Source organism: Cimex lectularius, unplaced genomic scaffold (assembly GCF_000648675.2).
Source record: "Cimex lectularius strain Harlan isolate CLEC.00 unplaced genomic scaffold, Clec_2.1 scaffold4, whole genome shotgun sequence".
NCBI lineage: Eukaryota > Metazoa > Arthropoda > Insecta > Hemiptera > Cimicidae > Cimex > Cimex lectularius.
Window position 1 is genome coordinate 3,223,162 of NW_019392723.1, and position 22,769 is coordinate 3,245,930.

The 22,769-nt window shown below is 34.7% G+C and overlaps 1 protein-coding gene and 1 non-coding gene across 8 annotated transcripts in view; one reads left to right on the forward strand and one right to left on the reverse strand.

The window, feature by feature from the left end:
- LOC106673701 (teneurin-m) overlaps positions 1 to 22,769 on the reverse strand; it is a 574,800-nt gene that overhangs the window by 448,488 nt on the left and 103,543 nt on the right. The window lies entirely within an intron of this gene.
- Positions 324 to 397, forward strand: Trnan-guu. The gene has a single exon. It is a non-coding gene; the product is annotated as a tRNA-Asn (tRNA).

The window sequence follows — 22,769 nt, forward strand, 5'->3', positions numbered from 1 at the left end:
ATACTCGTCTAACAGCCTATCCCCAGCAAGGAAAGGCATACCAAAATGATTAAACTCCTCGGCACGAATGTTGTATCATATCCTTCTGTTTGAAGAGATATTTTTTGTGTTCAAAATTATAATTAAAAATCCATTATATTTAGTGGTCTGATTGATCAAATTACTTCTTTCAATTAATTATTGTTTGTATGTAAGGTCTTGGTTGAAATGAAAACGTTGAGTGTCACGAGCACGATATCATTCAAAAATCGAGGGAAAGAAAAGGAGGGAAAAATCGAAAGGTTGTAGGTCGAGATGGGGAGTTGGTGTCTGAGTGGATCGATCTCATGATAGCTCAGGTGGTTAAAGCAGCGGCGTGTTGAGCCGAAGGTCGTGGGTTCGAATCCCGCTCGTGAGACTAACTTTTTCATTTCAACCAAAACTTTAAATACAAAGAATTATAAATATAGTTTTGAATATCTGTTGGGTTCAGAATTGCTTAAGAAGGGTATGATTATAATTTCCCGTGTAAGCTGTTAACGATGTTACCAAATAATCGTAATGATATTGAAATAATTTCAAATTCAATACTTTTTGGTTGTCTCGGCGAAAAACCCTAGATAAAACCTGATGTACCTCCACAGCATGAATATATGTATGGTAGAATTTACACTTAGTCAATTAGAATTCAGGAGTTTTTTTGTAAATAAAATAAACGCTGCAGTTCTAGAAGTTTGTGTCTTTTTCGTTCTATTTTTTTTCTTTCTTTAGTTGTTCATTATATCTGTGCAAACTTTAATATTGATACCGATACAACCCACCCCCGCAACTAAATGGCACTCTTCCGTCCATCTACTCGCCAATAAATTGTCCGCCGAAGCCCTGAATGATCAGAATGAAGAGATTCACGATAATTCAAACTGTCCAGTCCGATTCCGACGTAGTATGATTAATGTGATTGAGGAAGAGAATGCTTGAGGGAACGCTCGTAGACAATCATGCGGATTTATTGTGATCGGGATAAAAAAAAAAGAAAAAAAAAGTCAGCAGTCCCCGTTGATATAGAGTGGAGGGAGGTCAACATGTGTTCCGGGATTTATTCCGTCTGTTTGACTCATGGCCATGTTTCAATCAACCTTCAGGAAAAATCAAATTGCCGCTCGACCACTTTGCCTCTCTTAATTAAAAAATATTTTATAGTTGAATCTAGTTTTTCCTTGGGTTTGACCGTTGTTTTTATTAAAAGTGGTGGTTTATCACTTATATGTCATTAATAGGTGTATTTACTGTATTTAAAAATATAATTTTTTCATCAAATTAACCCTTTTATACTTCCTAGAATTTTTTTCAGGTTTAATTAACTTGTTGTAATTTCAAATTAATCCTTTTTAAACTCAAATAAACAATTTTCATTTGTAAATTAATCCCTTTTAATTGTCAATTAACTTATAATTTAAAGCATTAAAAAGAAGTTAGTACGAAATTTAAGCATACAAGTATAAAGTACAATTCCTGTATATTTGCATTTTCTTTAAACAAAGTATTTGGGCTCTTGGAATAGCCCATGAAAAGTAATTATAAATAAAATTAAAAATTATTTAAACCTAAATAATTTTTAAAGATAAAACTATATGTTATATAATAAAAAAATATTTTTTAGGTTAAAATCTTTTCTTTTAATTTGAGATTTTTTTTATAAAATATAATATGGGTTCTAATATAAAATTCCACACGGAAATTGATTATAAGTAAAATTTATATAAAATTGAATATAATAATTTTGTCCTTTCCTCACGACTTCAACAAATTATGAAACAACCCGTCCCCAATGAAGGATCCTTTTTTAATTGGAAAATTTAAAAAATGTGAAAATTGGTTATTATCTAAAATACCATCAATGCCAATCAAAAGTTCCCAATTAGATATAAAAACAAATGAGTCATATTGTAATTTGAGATTTTTTTAAATATAAAATAATTATTTTCTAGAGCAGTTATTTTTATTTTAAAAAATTTCGACTTATTTGATTAATTATTGGGCCTTATTTGTAATGTAATATCAATATATCTCAAATTAACACACGAATCTTTTTATATTTAATTTTACAATATTTTAAATTTTAATTGTAATTCATTTTCATACGGATTTCTAAAACCCCAGTTATTTTATATAAAAAAATTGCAAATACACAGCAATTTTATTTCATGATTACATTTCATACTGTCTTCTTTTCTTTATTGCTCTAACTTACGAGTTAATTTTAAAATGAATAATTTTATGAATGCTTTGAAGAAAGGGATATTTGGAAGCTTAGCTTCAAATTCGTAAAACTTAATTTTATGTTAAAATGGACGATTTTCAAATCACAAAAACAGGTTAATTTTAAGAATAACAAGGGCAAATTTGAAATTAAAACGTGTTAATTTGACGGAAAAAAATGTATTGTACGATAAAAACAAAATGGGATAAACTTATTTACTAATAATCTTTTTTAATGTCAAATTAGCATTTTCTTAAATAATTTCAACTTCATCCTTTTTAATTTCAAATTACCCCATAATTTAATGCAATAAAAAAAGAACATAGCAATATAAATATAAGCATTATAATGTAAAATTCCTGTATATTCGAGGACAAAATAATAGAGATCTTCGAAGATGCAAGATTAGATAGACATTAGATATGCAATGTAATTATAATTAAAATTAATTTTTTTAAATTAAAAATTTTCATATGGACTTCTAAAACCTCATTTTTTTGTATATTTACAAAAAATTACTAAATATGGCGGAATTTGACTTAAATTCTCAGACATGTTACAAGTTTTTTTAAACGATTTAATGAAAGGGATAATCTGAAGCATAAAAGGGTTCATTTGAAAGAAAATATTGTTAATGTAAAATTAAAAGGGGTTAGTTTGAGGGGAAAGAAGGTATGTCTTTTCACTTTGTTCTTTTTTATAATATTTATAATATTTTTTATATTATTGTATAATATTGAACAAGCATATTCAAGTCATCTTGTTTTGAAATTAGTAATTGGACTGCCAGTTCGATGTAAATAAATTTATGAATGTTCCATGTTAGCTTTGATTTATTGTTGGCTGTTGAATGAAATTTTCAAATTTATTGTTGTCATTATAAATAATATATACATTTTCGTAATACCTTTCCGAAAAACTATTTTTAACAAAGCAGTAAAAGTACGTTTACAGTTGACAACAAAACAATTAACCTATTAAAATAATTAATAAATTCAAAACGTGCCATCATTTAACGACTTGGAAATAACGAGGTTTATCTTGAACCGTGCATCATTCAGAGTGAGTCAATGTGCCGGAGAAGGGGGGCTCACTAATCACCTCAGAAGGATGGATGAGGACAATAGGGACACGAGTGGAAGTGAAGCAATGACCGGCCGCAGTTTTCTGTCGCCACCCACGACCCACACGATTAGGATAAATTATTAGGGTCGCAAAGACACAATTAGAGCTCTTGTCCTGGAGAAGAGATCCTATCCGAGGGGTTAGATTTACACCTGAGAGCTCAAGCCCACACCATCCGTCTCAGGTGGCCACAACGTAAATTCAACCTGGATCGTGAAACGGAAAACCTGGCCAAAAGGCAGTTGTTATACTATTACAGTGCGATAAAGCGTGGTTATTTATAATAACGTCTAAAATACCAACAAATCAAACGGTAGAAAAAACATTTCGTCCATGAATTGTAAAAATTAAAGAAAGCTCACGTAGGATAGGTGATTGAAGAGAATATAAATAGCTCTATCATTCATTTTCGTTTTGGTGACAAGACACCCAGGAGAGAAGAGCAACGAAAAGCCCAATAAATAGAAAAAAAGAATTTCAGCCAGTACATTATGGGAGCTGATCAATTTTGGGGAATACCAAATTGCAAAAACCCCAAATCCGTCAGTAAGTCATTAATAAGTCCTCTTGTTTAGGTGGATTAAAAAAAATTCACTCGCTGTATCTCTTGAAGTCGCCACTAAATAAAAAAAGTTAGGGTGCCAATTTAAAAAGAATACTTTAGTTTTATACCTAATTATATTTACTTGTTAATTTCAATTGTAATTAACATTCATAAGTCTTCTAATAGCCAATTTATTCTAGACAAAAAATAACAAATATAATGAAATTTTACATTACCTGCAGCAGTTCTTCGCATATGAGTTATTCGGACTTTAACCCCGAAGGGTTGTCACACCCCAGTGCGCTGACCCTAGGGTATCCACCTCAGGGGATTTCACCTACCCCGTTATGTGGCTGGGTCGCTGGTATCCCCTTTAAGCCAGATGCCCAGGAGATCATCCCTTCCCAACCAACGGGGCTATCTACAGCTAGGTCATTTCAGTCCCCAACGCGTGCATACTACCTTCTAGCCTAAAACTAACTCATTTTCGTAACACTATCGCACAAATAAATAAATTCATCCATATGAATACATTCAAACTTTGCAATCATTCTGATTAATCGGTGGAGTACTCGGTATTCTTCCATCGACCTACATATAGTATTCATAATCTCATTTAAATTAGGGTCGAAGGGGTGTTTTATAAATTTTGAGCCATCGAACTCTACACATTCTAGGAGAGGGAGGGTTGATGGTAACGCTATATTTCACCATCACCCATAACCACTAACACTTTAAATACACACACACTCAAATGAAACACATAAAATATATCTATATACAATACAAAAAAAACCACGACTTCCTAAAAGCAGAACAGGGGGCCCAGAAAATCCCTAAACTCGCTACTGGGTTCGACAACCATGCTTAAATTCGACGGCATGCCTACATTTCTCTGTAAGGAGCCAGGGCATGACAAGATTCTATTATGTGGGACACATCAAGCAACCTTCTTTGCATATGGGACACCTACATATGATCTATTCTTAATTGTGTAAGAACAATCCCTCATTTCCGGCTGAGGTTTTCGGGGTCCATGACACGGCCCCCAAGAGTCCTCGGACGGCCCCGCCCACTGACACATCTTTCTTTTTTCATCTTCTTTGACGGTAGCTTGGCTTCAGAAGTCGTGATCGCGATGGTCCAGCCGGGAGGGCTTTCGCCACCTCGTCCGCATGTTCGTTACCCTCCAGGCCGACGGGTCTGTATACGGCCCACAGAAAATCTGTCTCGTAAAGAACAAACAGCGCTCAGAAAGTCGGTTCGAACGATGAAAAGTCTGCACACGAGAGCGTGTCAAATCTCAAATATGCAATGAGGGAACAAGGACCAGAAAGTGGCCACTCCCTAATGTACACGGCACACGCCACACGATCGTCGGTCTTGCATCCGTCTGTAAATACTAGACGAAAACCTTTTCTATTTCTATGTTCAAGGAACGAGGCAAGGTAGGTATGACGGTGTACACGACTTGGCCAAGTTCGCAGATCGTCTCGGACGAGTATGGCCGGAAGGGTCCACGGGGTGTCTGTTGGTCGCCTGGCCGGAGCACCGTCCCGATCAAGCCCTCTTAGGGGATGCATCCGTATACGGCTCTGTACAGGCAGGCACTCGTGGATCGCCCTAATGAATGAATGACCCGGCCTGTCCATGAACCCGGCCGCGTAATTGAGGGTAAGTTGCTCTCTCCGAAGTATCCAGTAAATTTTAAATTAAAAAACCTTTATTTGAAGTTAATAAGTTTAAATTGGAGTAAAAAAGGGTAAATTTGCAACTAAAAAATTTCATTCGAAGTTAAAAAGGGTTCACATAAAAAATAAAGTTATTTTAAAGTTAAGAAAAGAATACAGTTTACATTAAAAAAGATCAACATGAACCTAAACATTTAGTTTGAAATTAACAAAACGTAGTAAACAAAAAATTAATTTCAAATTGACAAAAGTTTAATGTATTTCAACCTTTTATGTGAGGTTTTGGTTGAAACAAAAAAGTTAGCGAGGGGGATTCGAACCCACGACTTTCAGCGAACGCCGCTGCTCTACCACTTGAGCTATCGTGACACCAACTCCTCATCTCAACCTATAATCTTTCGAATTTTCCCTCCTTTTTGCCATTTTTCAAATGTCGTGTAATCAGGATTCGATTCTCGGCGACATATGAAGTTACCACGGGGAGCTGTTAGTGAAGTTACGCTTGTTTTACTTATTAAATCCATTATATTTAGTGGTCTGATTGACCAAATAACTTCTTGCAATTAATTAATATTTTTATAGGAGATTTTGGTAGAAATGAAAAAGTTAGCGCCACGAGCGGGATTGGTGTCCGAGTGGTCATGGGTTCGAATCCCGCTCGGGGCACTAGCTGTTTCATTTCAACCAAAAACCTTGCATAAAATGATTAATTACTTGAAAGAAGGAAATTGGTCAATAGAACATTAAATATAATGGGTTTAATTTAAAGTTAAAAACTGGTAATTTGAGTCTTACAGATTAATTTTAAAGAGTTCATTTTACATTAAAAAAAAGTTGATGTGAAGTTAAAAAATTGTAAACTTAAAGTAAAAAAGTTTAATTTTAAATTGTAATAAAAGTTTTATTTGAAGCTAAATAGATTAATTTGAAGTTAAAAAATGTAAATTTGAAGTAAAAATTAATTTGAAAGTAATAAAAGGTTAATTTGAAGGTAGAAAAATTTAACGACAGAACAAAGCTATATTTATTTTCTTTTATAGTAAATTTTTCGTAATTTGAAATGAAAAATTATTAATTTGAATTTAAAAAAAGGTAAATTTGACTTTAAAAAAGAGTTAGTTTGACAGACGGAATCTATAATTGAACTTGACTTAATGTATGGATGCTTACGAGTAAAGAACAAAGAACCGGAAGTCGCTGTTATTTTGCAAGAAGAAATTGCCGCTTGTCAACGGATCGGGCGAGGCCTGGGGCAGGTCAGATATAAATAATTGAGTCGAAGGTAAAGAAAGCGGGATTCCGCTCTAAGGCGAAGAATCCTTCTGGGCTGGACAACTTGGCCCTGCCTAAACACAATTGCAGGACGTATTGATTTTTAAACAAACACGGTCGCAAACTTCTGAATCCAATCTTAAAACAAATCACACTTTCAGACCCCTCGGCCATACTTAGGAGGTGTAATTTAAGTTTTCTCTTCTTCTACTTTGCCTGGGGAATTGTGCAAACGGTTAATGCGAGATAGGTCAGAATGTTTGTCGTTTTCTGCAACATTTTTTCAGAAATTCAATCATTTCGAAAAAATTTCCCTAGACAATAAAACGTTGATAAGTGCTCATAATAATGAGTACGAATGCGTGAAATTGCATGATTAAAGAGAGCCAACATCAATCAACCATATAATCCACCAATTTGTTACTTCATCGAAGCACATGCAAACTGGTTAATTACACGATTAACGAACTACGAATCACATTCGATTGCTATTGAAACGAATTTATTGGCTAATAGATCAACTATACAAAAGTTTATGGTTTGAAGAGAAATCGCCTCGTTCGTAGATAGGATTTTTCCAAAAAATCATCTACGTATCGTATAAACTATAAAATCTCTTTATTTCTCATATCCGTGGNCACAAGAACTGCAGAGTTTTGGCTTATTGTAGTTTTCCAAGTTCTTTAGCTCAGTTCCCAGATCTCGGTCTTCAATAAGAGTATCTTCAATGGAAAAAACATATGTTACAGTTTCTTCTTCTTCCTTACATATCCAAGAATTTCGATCATTATTGAATATACCAATGTAGAGTAGGTGTTTTATGTGATGCCAGTGACCCGTATGACTTATCACTCCCACGAGTTTTATTCAGCATAACTGTTGCAATGTTTTTTATTTCTTTATTCAGAAATATAGCAGTTACATGAGACGAGATCATTCAAATTAAAAAAATAAATAAACAAAAATAAAAAAAACGCGAAAATACATCGAGTGGAAAAGCTATCGTCACTTAACCACTCGCACTGTCTGAGCATTTTTTACTAATGAGTTTAGCATGTCTGGCACCTCTGGAGTTCGTCCACATCTTTATTTATTTATTTTGTTGACACAATATGGGAACTTGTTACCCCAAGTATAGGTTCTAAGCCTATATACAGTCTTGAAGTACCTCCTCTGGCCAGCTTGTCTGCACCCAATGTAAGTCTTGGACGCTTCACTGACAAGTTTAGATGTAAATGGTCGTTTTCTCCCTGGCTTCTTTATAATTTTATAGTTTACTCATGAAAGACATAGATCTGAAGTGTCTCATTCTCTCTCTCTCTCTCTCTCTCTCTCTCTTTCTCTTTATCTTTCTTCCTTTCTTCTCTTCTCCATTTAAATTATCATTAAGATATAAAATATCCATTCTTAGCTAAATTTCATGAATTTTCTATTTAAGTGAAACTCATTTAATTTTATTGCAGGAATGTCTATAAATCTCTGCGTCATTATTGATAACAATATTCCCTTCGTCGTCTTCGCATAAAATACCAGTTGCAATTACATTACTTCAAAATGAAACTAAATTGGAGCACGGAAAATAAATGCGCTCATTTTATTAAAGTTGAATTTTTCTCTGATAGATACCTGCTTATTTGTACGGAATGGTGCGGTCTCGCATGCGTATTCACCTGGAAAAAATATATATTGTGAAAACCAGATCAAAATAGATTGAAAAAAATGTAAACTTAGCCATATGTAATATTTAAAACGAATAAATTAAAAAAAGTTAACTCAGAATTACTGTTGTGAACAAAACGTTAGACACAATTGCATCGTAAGCCAAGTTACAAACTTGATACTCTTACAGTTAATAATATGCATGGAAGATGAATGATTGTGTTAAAGATGCCGAGATAGAGATGGAGAAAAATAGAAACGTGTGTACATTGACAAATAAATCATCCTTAATGTTATAATTATATATAAAAAGATAGAGTGATAAATAGATAGATAGACAAACAGTCAGAACAACAGAGGAATAGATAGATAGATAGATAGATAGATTGATAGATAGATAGATAGACAGATAGATAGATAGATAGATAGATAGATAGATAGATAGATAGATAGATAGATAGATAGATAAATGACTAGATAGAGAGAGAGAGAGACAGAGAGAGAAGGAGAGAAAGAAAGAGAGAGAAAGAGAGAGACAGAGAGAGAGAGGGAGAGAAAGAGAGNGAGAGAGAGAGAGAGAGAGAGAGAGAGAGAGAGAGAGAGAGAGAGAGAGAGTGAGAGAATTCAGATCTATGTCTTTCATGGGTAGACTAATCACTAAAACTTGTAATACCGGATTTTCAATTTAATAACAATTAATAAAGGACAGTTTAAAAAATATCATCCATATCAGCCCAAATATAAATATTAATTTGGACTTTCCTAGGCCTGGAGAGTCATTAGGAAATGAATTCCCTCATCAAGGTTTTTTGGAAACAATATCACGCCGTCATAATTCAATTTATTATTCGAACCGATTCTTTAGATCATGAATATTGCAGGAGGTGAAAGTTTTTCAATTCCGGCCGCCAAGAATTGAAAAATGAAAAAAAACTGATGCAATCCCGAGAGCCAATAATGCAAATAAACCGGAACGTCATTAACATTTGTATGAATTTCTTCTGAAACGAAAACCATTTACGAGGATTATGTTCTGGAATATTAAAATGTCCGGCTTACGTTCATCACGGAATAATAAACTTACTAATTGCAAAGAGAAACGGAAAACTTTGCCTTTACGTTTCTGACCGAAAATTAAGAAGAACTTTTCACACCAATTAACCGTTCCGGAATTTAATATTTTTTAGCTTCACGATGCACTTTTTATGAGTCTGATGAACCGATAGCGTCGAATGATCATTTTCACTCGGTGAATAAACTGAAAAACGACCGGAGAGAATTGTAACGTCTCTAACTTTTTCATCTCCCTAGAAGTTCCAAAAATTGCAATACTGTACACAAACACTGTTTATAATGAAATAAATCGCAAAACTTATTCCCTCATCGACTGAATATGGAAAATGATGTTTGTTTTTCTATGGGGAAGACGTGAAAACGAACGATAGTGTGGGTGGGACCAACATGTACTCGCCCAGGGCAACGGCCTCTTCCGATAATCCTCTAACCCCTCGATAACCTCTCACCTACCCTCTTCAATTCAACTAACGTGTTTATTCATCAACGCCAATCCCTGGGTGAAGCAGCGCGTAAAAAACAATCAAAGATCAATCTTTCACTTAGAGAACTTGGAATTTTATAGGACTTTAATCGGTGTGGATCTAATTTCGTGCTCGCTACTGTTAAAACAGTTAAAGCCGTTCAATTAATTATATACGACGGCTTCTTCCAGTTAAAACAACCAAAACTGACATAAAGACGGTTGAATATAAAGCATAAATACATAAAGTACAACATAAACAATTGACGCAATCAGAAAAGAAGGATAAAAACGTGCATCCTAAATAAAACTCATTTCACTCACACATTTCAGCACGATGTCTCTTAAAATTTCTTCCATGTTTTTAATATTTGAGTGTTGAATATTAAAAAAAATCAATAGTTTGCAGTTCAATACAAATGAACTTTCATTGATAATCTACACTGAGAATGAAAACTTATTAACCACACTTCCTTTTTTTCACCAGTCATTATTGCGATTAAAATATTAAATCGTAACTGAGCGGAGTTGGATTATTTTATTTCAGATTAAATCTAGCACATGTTTTTATATTATTATTGAAATAGATTTAAGTAGAGTAGGTTGCATGTCAGACTCTCGGCTGGAAGAACAAGCGGTCCTGGTTTCAATTTCCACTTTCGTCCCTGAAATTTTCCGAACGTTCCATTACGAAAACAAGACAATTATCGCATCAACAATCGCATCGAGCTAACATGCAAGTACATAAAACCAGATAATATATTATTTTTTCAGAGAAATTTATGAGAAAATAAATCGTTATTGCTTTTTTTCTGTTAAGTTAGCTTTTTCTATTACAAAATAACCTTTTTAACTTCAAATTAACCTTTTTAACATCAAAATAACCTTTTTAACTTCAAAATAATCCTATTTACCTTCAAATTGACCTTTTTAACATCAAATGATTTTTTTTATATATTAAATGAACTTTTTTAACTTCAAATTAATCTTTTTTTAAATTTCAAATGTGCCCTTATTAACCTTTGGTTTATTATTCTATTTCTTTAGTCTTCTATAATCTCTTTACATCAACTTTACCCTTTTAAACATTAAATTGTACATTTTTTAATGTAAAATTAACCCATTTTAACTTTACATTAATTATTTATTATTTTCGAAATGAACTTTTTAACTTCAAATTAACCTTTTGTTAATATGACATGAACAAAAGGTTTACTATACCGAAATGAAAGGTTTAATATACGAAACCTTTAGTTGATTTCAAATTGACATTTTGTTGATTTCAAATTAAACTTTGTTGAATACAAATTAACCTTTTTGTTTATTTCAAATTAACCTTTAGTTGATTTCAAATTAACATTTTATTGATTTCAAATTAAACTTTTGTTGATTTTAAATTAACATTTTGTTGATTTCAAATTAAACTTTTGTTGATTTTAAATAAAACTTTGTTGAGTTCATATTAACCTTTTTGTTTACTTCTAATTAACATTTTGTTGATTTCAAAATAATCTTTTGCTGATGTCAAATTAACCTTTTCTTGATTTCATATTAAACTTTGTTGACTACAAATTAACCTTTTTGTTTATTCAAATTAACCTTTTGTTAATTTCAAATTAAACTTTGTTGACTACTAGTTAACCTTTTTGTTTACTTCAAATTAACCTGTCGTTGATTTCAAATTAAATTTTTGTTGATTTAAAATTAAACTTTGTTTACTTCAAATTAACTTTTTGTTTTCTTCAAATTAACATTTTGTTGATTTGAAATTAATCTTTTGTTGATTTCAAATTAACCTTTTGTTGATTTCAAATTAAATTTTGTTGGTTTAAAATTACACTTTATTGAATTCAAATTAACCTTTTTGTTTATTTTAAATTAGCATTTTGTTGATTTCAAATTAATCTTTTGTTGATTTCAAATTAACCCTTTTTATCTTTGAATTAACCTTTTTTAAAATTCAAATTACCACTTTTTATTTTACACTCACCGTTTCTTTGAAACATTAAAAAAGTTAGAAGTGAAATATAGACATTTGAAGAAAAATTCTGTAGATTTGAGAATTTTTGTTTTAAATATAAAATAACTAGTCTTTTAGTAGAAAATAGAGGAGAAATTTAATTAGAATTCAAATTAGATGTTCCTTCCATCTCCTATGTTTTAACGGTTTAAAAAATGTTTAATTTCACCTTAGAAAGGATTCATTGGAGTTTAAAAAGGCTTAATTCGAAATTAAAAAAGGTTAATTTGATGTTAAGAAGAGTTAATTCGACGTAAAAAAGCTACCGTTAAAATATGAAGTTTTCCTTTGACCTAAGTTCTTGCCTGTGATCTATGTTTGCTATGTTCCAACTTGATTAATACTCGAGCATTAAATGACACTTTAGATCTTCTCGACGCGTGCGAGAAAGGCGAGATGTAGTACTGTTAAATCTCAGATAGATTGTAAATTTATAATCACCCATTTGTTTCCATGGCGTTTCAAGTTGCGAATTCAAGAAAAAAATTAAATTGTTTATTTTTTTATCGCAATTTATTGAGGATTGGTTCACGATAAAGACGAGAGGAGAATGTAGGGTCGTACTGTTAGTTCTGGAGGGTTGCGGGCACTTTGATGTGAAAAACCTGTGAAGAATCCCCCGTCGAAATGTTCTTCCGGTACGCCGGTTTCAATTGCTCGTAGGGGGTGACAAGCGTTGTTTACGTTGGGTGCGTCAAAGAACTCATTTTACCAGGAAAATTCTTATGTTTAACACTTTCAAACTCGAAAAATTAATTATAGTTTATTACTCAACTACAAGACCCAGTTATTAATTTCTTACTATCATGGACAAATTTAATGATCCACTCAACTTATTCAGTTTAAAATTACAGATGACAGTATGTAAACTGCAATTAACATTTCTAACTTGTTGAAATAGTTGTCGATCTCAACAGCAGTAGAATTCGAAACAATAAAACCATCATCTCACTGAGATATGACAGTATTGCGACCTGATTCATGCTTTATGGCTACATACGCAATGCTATGATTCTACCCTATTCTGCATCACTTCGAACCATCCCTCAAACAAATTTGATACATATAATGGTACATCTTCAAAAATTAAACCACCGGAACGTAAAGAAGCTTTACTGAAATTCCAACAAAGAAGAGATTGGCTATTCAAAGACTTATTTAAAAAATCCAATTGTAAACACAAGAGGGAGATTTTGTTTGTGTTTTATTTCCCTCTAATCGTTTAAAACGGACCAGATACTGTTATAAGATAATCAATGGAAGATTGTCTAAGAGATAATTAAAAATATTAAGGGGAGCCTCTTTTTTTGCCTTCTGGTGTATATATCTATCAATATATATGTCTTTTTCCCTTGTGTTTTTCTGTATCACTCACGTTATATGTATCTCTCTCCCCTTTTATATTTCAATTTATTTATTTCTCGATATATCTGCCTATTTATCAATCGATCTATATTTTCTGTCTCTCCATCACTCCCCCTCTCGCTCTTTTTCTCTCTCTCCTCTCTCACTTTCTCTTTCAGGGTTTTTCTTCCTCTCCTTCTCTCTCTTTCTTTCTCACTCCCTCCATTTCTCCTTCTCTTTCTCGTCCTTTCTCTCTCTTTCTCTTTCCCCCTCTCTCTGTATCTTCCTCTTTTCTCTTTCTCTCTTCTTACTATCTCTTCTCTCACTCCCCCCCTTTCTCCTTCTTTCTCTTGCCCTTTCTCTCTCTTTCTTTTTCTCCCGTCTCTCTGTCTCTTTCTTTTTTTCTCTCTCTTCTTACTATCTCTTCTCTCACTTTCTCTCTCTCTCTCTCTCTCTCTCTCATTTTTATTGTACATTTTACTACATAATTGAGGAACTCTAACATATAAGAAGCAGAAAGCTGTACCAACAAAAGAAAAGGCGCAAGTCAGTGTACTGAGTTTACACTCCGAAAAAATGAAACCTCCTCTAATATCCTAATAAAAAGTACTCTATATCGCAAGAACACCATACAACCCATTGTTTATCCATACACTATATACACGGTGTATAATTCAAATAAGCACGCTCTCTTCGCAATTTAAAATTCCAGTTTAATTTGTACAAAGACAATCCGTTTGAACGTCAGCTAGAAGGTATTAAATCCAGGGTTGATATAAGGGTCGAGAGAAAAATGGATAGTAGAAGCGGCACGAGGTGCGAAATCTTCTCGACTAACAGAACTTACCCTTGCCAATAAAGTACATAATTGGTCTTTCCAAAAAGAGATATTTAAAGGTGAATTATATTTATTATTACTATTAGAATTATATTTCCGAATGAGATCTGTCCAACTTTTAAACCAAAATGTATATTTGTTTCTGTGTCTATTAAAACGACCATTCCAACAACAGAAGATAGAATAGCAAAGACTATCTTATTTTTAAAAGGTGTCACGGTAGTATTAGTTAGATGCTTTCAATTAAAGAGGAGAAAGAGGTGGAGGCTGAAAAATAGCAAATGGACGAAGAGAGAAGCAGGGGAACTGTTGGTTTTGGGGTTAGTCTCACAAACAGCCATTAATAGAAGGATCGATCTCCGGAACCCGTGAAACACACTGCTTCAATCCCCCTGATAAATTGACTTTGGTTTATTTAAGCCCTTAGTAAACAGCAAGAATTCCGCTTCGAGCTATGATTCTAATAGTTAATCGAAATCGGTTTTCATTGACTAGGATGAGCGCATTGTTTTCTGCCTTTTAAACGCTATAAGTATATACACACATAACAAACTGAAAATACACCTTAATAAAACAGCCTTGAATTTGTCGGTATTGATTTGTTACATTTCTGCAATTTCTTTGGTATTTTGTTTTCGCAAATTAAATCATTTTCCTCTGTAAATCTAATCCGCTGCTCTAGAGTTACGAAGTTTGTCAAGAGTTGTAATAGTTGTTGGGTTGTTGGTTTGTGCATTACTGCAAGACCAGACGTTGTCAGTCATTAGCAGGCTTTTAAACTTTAACACGTGTTTTAATAGTAACTGTTTTATACATTAATCCAGCATAGGAGATTAATAGCATTAAGTCAGTTGGGTGGGAATATTGCAGCCATTTCGTGGATCCTCGTATAATCGACATATCTTCAAATCCGAATTTGATCAAATTTCAAGAGATCAATGATGTTTGCAAAGACATTCTGACTTATATTACATTTGCCTGATCTTTTTATCTATGCGGTTGTTCGAAGTATTTTCAGTAAGTTGAGAAAGGACGGCAGATTTTTATTAAGTTTGCATTTAATCGGGCATTAATGCTTAGCAAATTATGTGGGAAGGCGTTAATCCAGTTAAAGATTCTTTTTTGTCTTTGATAACGTTATCTCTCAGCTACACCTGTTCCAACATTATTGGAAAAGACTTGAAATATACAGATATTTCATTAACATCAAGTGAATGTTGTTATGAAAAACTTTACATCGGTTTAATCCAATATTCCAAGGTTGTTGGAAGTTGGCCTATTCTAAAATAACAATGGTATAATCAGTACAGGGCAAAACTGGGCATATCAATTTTTGGAAAAATTGTATAAGCGCATGTTATTGTGAGTTTTTAGGCCTAACAGACCGTGTACACATCATTAATTCGAGAAGTTGATAGCATGTGAATTATTGCAGTTGTCTTAGTTGGTCATTTGTAAAATACGGTTTTTAATACAAGTAGTCGTAGGATAATAGGTTCTTTAGATGTTAAAAACTTGCCATTTATTTGCATCCTGTACTCTTTGCATGGCGAAGTGTAGATATGGCTTAAGCCAGAAACACACTTACCCGATGCTACACCATGCGACGCTACCCGATGCTACCCGACGCAAATCCAAACTCCCATTTTCCATAAGGTTGCATTACCCCCGTGTACATCTGCCCGATGCCACTCAACGCTACCCTACTCGACGCTATGCGATCGCCACTGTTCAGATTTTCGTCGGGTCGCATCGAGTACAGTCGAAGACAAAAGAACCGGACACTCATATTTTTATTCAAACTACATGTAATTTTGTCGTTATATTAATTACAACATGTTATTTTAATGTAAACCAGATCAAACGAGATCAAAAATGCATAAGTTTTTATAAACATTGTTTAATTATGATGGTTAGGAGTAACTTTATTTAAAACAATTAAGTTTAACAAACAATTTCTTGGATGGTTGTGCTCATAAAATTTAACTAACAATTTATTACAAGGTTTTGCTCAAAATAGTGCATTAAGACAAAAGATGCGTTGCGATTGCGATAATGATTATTGTGACAAACGCTGTGGATTGTACGCGACGTGTTCTTGCGTCGGATAGATATGCACACCCCACCAAAGCGTGGCAAGGCGTCGGGTAGCATCGGGTAGCGTCGCATGGCGTAGCATCGGGTAAGTGTGTTTCTGGCTTTACGCAGTATGGTAAGGATGGATCGGGACGAGTCTGTCAGCTGGTAAAAAGTTATTTTGTGGTTGTTTTGGATACATAAGTTAGTCATGCTGTAAAGAATTTTGATATTTGTCTAACTTTGCTTGGAAGAATTGTAGGCGCTCGATGTGGAATGGCTTGACAGAACGCCACAGTTCCACTCAATATGTTCAAATTGCTCGCAGTATTCCTTGTGTAGAGTTAGTTGAGGTTTGATGGACAAAACATATTTCGATCCCAAAAGTCTTCCTAGTTGTCCACGTTTTCTGTCTTGTTTGAGGATTCAACGTCTGTATGTTGTCTAAGTGTATTCCCTAAGTATCTGACTTGATTGGAAGTTGTTGTTGTTGTGCAGTAGAGGGTAAGATCAATCTGCCAATAAATTTTTTGATCGTTGCCGTTTTTTGATCGGTTGACTTGGCGGAACCACATAGTTCAGCTGTGCATGTCCAAATGGTCCTAGTAATGACTTGCATAAATTTAGTTCAATTTTGATGGACAAAACAGATTTTGGTCCTAAAATTATTTCTAGTTATCCACATTTTCTTTTAAGTCTTGTTTGGGGATTACACGTCAGTCTGCTAGCTAGGAATGGCCCTAAGTATCTTGGTGTTTTTGAACTGTGGAGCTGGAGGGCAATTCTGAGAGTTCCTTGGATGGCAAGAAAATCAAATCGGTCCATACTTCACGAAAAAGGCTTAAAATAAGACTGTCACTTGAGGGAATGATATTAAAGATAAAACTGAAACACTTCGGCCACATAATGAGAATATAGATGACCGTGAAAAAGAAGGTGCTAGGTAAAGTCGAAGGCAACATGAAGAGGGACTGACCAGCGACAACATGGATGAATGATACTCTGGAGGTGACGGATTCAACATTACGGAACTAGGTGACGGCCGGATGAAATTCTGGTGTGAGCTGGTCCATGACATCACGAAAGGACAAAAGCGACTGAATGAATAAACAGCAACAGAAATGGTCAGCAGGATAGAACCAGGAATGGTTCCTTTTAAAACGCCAAATTGTATTGGTGCCTTAGTACTAATTGAGTAGTGTCTTGATGCCAGCCATACCAAAAGATTGGGCTACATCTAGAAAGCCAAGAAAAACTATTTTTTCTTTTGAACGGTTGAAATGGAGCCAATAACAATGAAACCGTGCTAGATCGAGAAATGATATGTTCAAATCACCGAATTTGGTAAGAAAGAATGATTTTATGTACATTAAACGTGTTATAAAAGACTTACGAATGGTTTGGACATCACAGAAGGAGACCGATGGGTCTATAGAAGCAATATGTGTTTGGAAGGTTGGAAAGTTTTAATACTCTAAAATCAATCTGTTTTTTAGTAGGGTGCTGACATAATCATATAATATAGTTATGTACTATTGATCTATATATTTCGCTGTATTGAGCCATTAGTATTAAAATATGAAATGCGATGTGTCATATCTGATAACGGATTCATATCAAGCATTGTCTTACTTGAACTTACTGGACCATATCGCGAAGAGCCTTACATAACTCGCCTTCATCGTTATAAACGAGACATAAACTGGAGATAGAATTGACAGAAAACCGATGGCCGAGGGCGTCGCGATCGTGTAAAAACCAATATGTAACAAGGCCTGCCTCATTAGCTATTTACGACCTAGATATCGCCCTGTTTCCGTAATAATTAGAGCCGAGGACGAAAACCGTGTATTAACTGGTAGCAACTGTAACTCTAATGAATCAATATTTCATTTCAGACAATAGAAAGTCCACCCTAACAATCGGTTGCCAATACCAATCATTTCTTACAATCAACTCTAACTCGATTAGATGGACACTCACAAACACAAAATTGCCCCGTTCATGTCTCTAGTTTAATTCCATTTGATGAGTAGTTATACATAAATGTGAGTAAAAACGGTGGCGAGATTAGAATAATCAAATATACATATAATTCATACCCAATCTTTGACTTAATTTACGAATATTTTTACTAACATACATATAGTAACAAATGACACGTTTCAATTCGTGCTGCCATACCTAACCTGTATCCTAACGTCTAACACCTACTATTTTTATATGATAGGGGTTGTAACTATTATGAATGAGACAGGTTAGAAATTAACAAAAGAAATGTATTGGTCTGATTTAATTAATGCGTATTTTAAAAAACAGCTGTTAAATTCATGGCTGCCATGTTAGTTACCTACGCCCTAACGGATAGCAAAGTGGCTACATTTTCGACCTAACACCTAACATTGGCTCTGGCCTGTCAGATCGAGCAATGTTAATTAGCCGATTCTTACAATACTCATCATTTTTCTCGATCTAACACGACCTAACAGAGTTAACAAGGTTAACACAAAGATCGTGAATACCCCTACTATCTCATCAAAAAATACAATCCCTCTCAACGATACTTCCACATTACCTACCGAACATCAACCTCACCTATACTCTCCTTTTAGGTGTACCTGGATGGAGTATACTCGCTACGTTAATTATCAGCGTTATATATCCTCAACACTGTAGTACACCTTTACTGGCGATACAGCTCTCGATCCTCCTGTTGTAGACTGATTCGAGTTTTCCATCACACAAAAAATGTTTTAACTTACTCATTAGAAATCTATGACGATATACTCTCCACAATCCACCAAAATTGTTCAGTTGAAGACACTATCGCTAATTCCTAAAACGTAAGCTGCTCTGTCAAGGAGTTTTTTTAGATGTTTCTAGCAAATAGTGGCGTATGGCACAAGGTTCTACATCTGAAACTTCTATCTATGCAAGTATCCTATCACATCTAAAAATCCAATCTATCTTAGCGTTCCTTTCATGCACCCTGAGGTGGAACAAAGGTCAACAAAAAGTAGCTACCCAAACATTAGGCAACATACAAAGACTAGCAAACCTATGTATCACAGGGGCGATGAGAACAACGCATTAGAAACCTTGCTAAACCTACCTCCACTAGAAATATTCATACAAGAAGAGGCTAGGAAAAGCTCATTTAGGCTCCAAAAACAATTAAATTGGAAAGGAACTAAACAATTCGGGCATACAACCATAATCAACAAAATTAGACACCCATTATTAGAAATGGGGACTGACTACAGGTCCCGGAAAGAATCTTCACAACTTCCTATAAAGTATCAACAGACTATAAAGGAGAGGAAGAACACAGGAGAGCATCAGATACAATGTATGGTACACAGATGGCTCCAAAACAAACGAAGGGACCGGATCGGGATTTTCTGTACAAGCCCAAAATATGAGCAATCAAACTCATTAGGGAAGTATACTTCGGTCTTTCAAGCGGAAATACATGCCATCAATGCTTGTGCCCTGGAAAATCTTAGAAGAGGTTACACTGACAAAAAAATCCTCATAAGGTCACACAGCCAAGCAGCCATTAAAGCATTAGCATGTAAAAGAATTACATCCAAACTAGTCAGTGAATGCATCCAAAATCTGGGAAAACACAACAACCTGATGATATCTTGGGTGCCAGGGCACAGGGGAATTTTGCGTAACGAGGAAGCAGACAAACTGGCCAGAGGAGGATCTGCAAGACCATACATAGACCCCGAACTTATCCTTTGGATAACAAAAACAAACATAGAATCCTCTATCTCAGAATGGATCTAAGCAAAACAAAAAGAGAAGTGGATAAACTCTAGCGGTGCTAGACATAGTAAACTTATGATCAAACAACCCTCACCAAGATTGGCAAAAACACTGCTGCAATTGGAGAGGGCAAAACTCAGACGAGTGGTGGGACTACTAACCAGTCACTGGTATCTGAGAAAACATCTACACAACATGGGTATGTACATCGATGATCCCATTTGTAGATTATGGAGTGAGGAATCAGCCACTCATATCATCTTCGAATGCGAAGCAACAGCTCAATGGAGATTTAACCTAATGTACAAAAAAGACTTAGGGAATCAAATTGCAGCTACAACGGTCAATGACCTGATACTTCTAAGAAGAAGGATTTAGTCTATTAACTGAACTAAGGAACTAGGAAGGTACAATAAGCCAGAAGGCTGCAGTGCCTGCGGAATAAAAACCCCGCTTCCTAGTACCCTTTCCACTATACCATACCATGCACCCTACCGAACCTCAACTTCTCCAAAACTATGCTCGCATTTTCAATTTCACAAGGGAGTGCTTTAGGTCTTACTTCAACACATATTCATTCAACACCCTAACACTCCAAGTTAGACACTCACCCTAGAAACGTTTTAACAAGTAGACTAAAAGTCACATCAAAACAACTAAAAGATTACTTTAAGAACGATTTCACAGAAGCATGCGTCCACTACCACCGACATACCCTCCCCAATCCACCAATTTATTCCTGTTGTAGACATTAATGAACATTCCTAGAGTGATTGCAGTTATCCGATGGAGTTTCCTCGTCCCCCAAGCGTTCGATCGTGTCAGGGTCTTCTGTTGAAACTCAAATCCTCCTCATCCTTAAATCCAACCTGTCTGATCATTTATTACATATAACCTACCCAACCTATGCTTCTCCCATTCAATTTTCTGTGGTGTTCTTCGAGGTAGCATCCTATGTCCGTTACTTTTCAGAATATACACCCCTGTCACCCCTCAACTAAAACATGCGCTTGAACCTTCGCTGATGATACAACTGTCTAGTTAAACTAAACCCTCATTTAACAGTCACATCGCCACCGGCACATCCGTAAAGGGTAAGCAGTTCTTCCCCATAGTTTTTTACAAGTTTCATAAAAGAGATATATTTTATCCTAATTACCTATCTAATAATTGCTACTATGTAGCATACCTAACCTCAGCCTATCTTACTCTATCTTTATTGGTGTTTTTTACTAGAACATCCTAGGTCAGTCATTTCAACATTTACACGGCTTCCCCTACACTCGAACACATATAACATGAATAGTACATATTTGAGAGTTTTTGAAAGGTGCTCCAGCCTGGAAGAAGGTGCAACAAAAAAAGGTCAAGAGTGTCGTGGGTTTATCGAAACCTCTCGCGATAGACGGGTGAAAACGGAAGATTGGTTGTCTACGTGATTTCACACAGTTTTCTTTTTTAGCTCTCCCTAAAATTAAAAAATAAATTGTACCTCAGCTGAGTAACATTTAGTGAGTAATTTCTTAAAAATATTTTTTTATTGTCTTTGTGATTTAATGTATATGTCTTTTGTAGTATATTTTGAATAGAAATTGATTTTTTTTCTTTTCATATACCATTTTTGAGATCCACTTACCACCTTACACACTTACTTTTACCATTTCTGACGATACAGCTCTCTGCAAAATCTCGATTCTGTCCCTTCATTTCTATGTATCTTTTTCTAACATTAACTAAAAGAAATAACAATTAGTGTCATTTTCCCTGAGACTCAAAATATGTTCTCCCGCCTAACTGATTCAAATTCAAGACCTACTCTGAAAATGGCCAAATGCCGAAACAAGTCTAACAGACTAACCGAGCGGGGAAAGGCAGACCAAATTTTCGGTAACGACCGAATTACAGATTCAACACCCGCCAGACTAGACGAAGAAATCTAACTTTATAGCATCGCTCCAGTCAAATATCCTTGGCACGATTCTTTGTTAGTAACCATACTATCTACTCAAACCTCCGAATTCCTTGGGTCACTGACCTACCCTCAGAACCAACTTCATATTATTATCGCTTTATTCCAACTCCCTCGTCCGTGACCTTTCCAAGCTCAACCCCTAACGAATCCCCCTGTGAGTATGAGACGTCAATGTCTCGTGCCCATCTGCGCACATAAAGCCGTCCTTTGGGTTCACGTCATGCAGTCAATGAGCGACTTATTTTTCTATAAAATAGGATAATCGGTTAAACAGTGTGTTTGTTTGTGAAAACAATTAGTAAAAAAAAGAAAAAAAATTGTAATTAGACAATAGAGATTGTATTACACGCTAAAGTTTCAGGAGTACACAATCTAATCTAAAGGCACAATTTACAGTACATTCCTGTATTTTACAACCGTCTCATTCTCCTTTCCCTCTTTGCCAACAGCCTTACTCTAAGTAAATACCGGAATATATGCAAATCCCAAAGCAATGGTACAACGCTTAAAATGTTAGGAGTTAAGATCCTCCTAAAACAGTAACAGGATTGTGACATAAATTCGTTCGTAACACATTCGTACATGAGACTTAATTTCGACTTATTTCAATGTGCGCTTAAAAGGACTTTACTACGCGTTTTATACTCGTTTTTATCGATGAATATCAAACCAATTTCC